The sequence below is a fragment of the Gossypium arboreum genome, chromosome 10 (genome assembly GCF_025698485.1).
Source record: "Gossypium arboreum isolate Shixiya-1 chromosome 10, ASM2569848v2, whole genome shotgun sequence".
In the NCBI taxonomy this organism is placed as follows: Eukaryota; Viridiplantae; Streptophyta; class Magnoliopsida; order Malvales; family Malvaceae; genus Gossypium; species Gossypium arboreum.
Window position 1 is genome coordinate 29,459,008 of NC_069079.1, and position 1,131 is coordinate 29,460,138.

Sequence of the window (1,131 nt, forward strand, 5' to 3'; positions counted from 1 at the left end):
CTGCATTACTGGGTGAACCTATGAAGAACTAAGAAAACCATCAATTTTCTTATTCAACAGTTCTACTTGATTAGAGAGCATAGTGACAAAATTGACGTTATAAACATAGGCTGTTTTCGTTGGTTTTGTCCTCATGACTTGCCACTGATAGTTATTCAGTGACATCTCCTCCATAAACTCATAAGCATCTTCAGGTGTTTTATTATTGATGGTTCCGCCAGCAGCTGCGTCAACCATTTGCCGAGTCAAAGGATTCAGGCCATTATGGAATGTTTGAACCTGAAGCCAAAGTGGTAACCCATGGTGAGGGCACCTTCTCAGTAAGTCATTGTATCTCTCCCATGCATCGTAAAGAGTTTCTAAGTCCATCTGCACAAACGAAGAGATATCATTATGTAATTTGGCCGTTTTAGCCGGTGGGAAATATTTTAATAGAAATTTTTTAGTCATTTGTTCCCAAGTGGTGATTGACCCTCGTGGTAATGAGTTCAACCACTGTTTAGCTTTGTTCCTCAATGAAAAGGGAAACAACCGAATATGTATGGCATCATCAGAAACACCATTAATTTTAAATGTATCGCATAGTTCCAAAAAGTTTGCTAAGTGAGCGTTGGGATCCTCATCCTGCAAACCATCAAACTGAACAAATTGCTGTATCATTTGAATAGTACATGTTTTAGTTCAAAAGTATTTGCAGCTACAACAGGTCTAACTATGCTCGATTCAGTTCCTGTTAAAGAAGGTTTAGCATAATCATACATAGTGCGTGGAGCAGGATTTTGATTAACCGCAATTACAGGAGGTAGATGATTGTCTAGGTTTTCAGTCATCTTTTCGATTGGGGGTTGACTATCGTCCTCTTGCTCGTTCTCTGTGTATCTTAAGCTTCACCTTATTTCCTTTTGGTTTCTGCGAACTGTGCGATCGATTTCTTCATCAAAAAGTAGTGGTCCTAACGGGTTTCTTCTAGTCATAAACTATAAAAACCTGCCAAGAGAAAGAAAAAGTAAATTAATAAAAAATAAAAATAAAAATTAAATTGCAAGAAAAATAAATGGCTAAAGTAATAAAAATTGAGCGTTCCTAATATCTTAGTTCCCCGGCAACGGCCCCAAAAACTTGATCACGTGA

At 37.7% G+C, this 1,131-nt stretch overlaps 1 non-coding gene across 1 annotated transcript; it reads left to right on the top strand.

The window, feature by feature from the left end:
* The first annotated feature begins 295 nt into the window (after positions 1-295).
* LOC128283317 (small nucleolar RNA R71) lies at positions 296-401 on the top strand. Its single transcript, XR_008273659.1, has one exon. It is a non-coding gene; the product is annotated as a small nucleolar RNA R71 (small nucleolar RNA).
* The last annotated feature ends 730 nt before the right edge of the window (positions 402-1,131 follow it).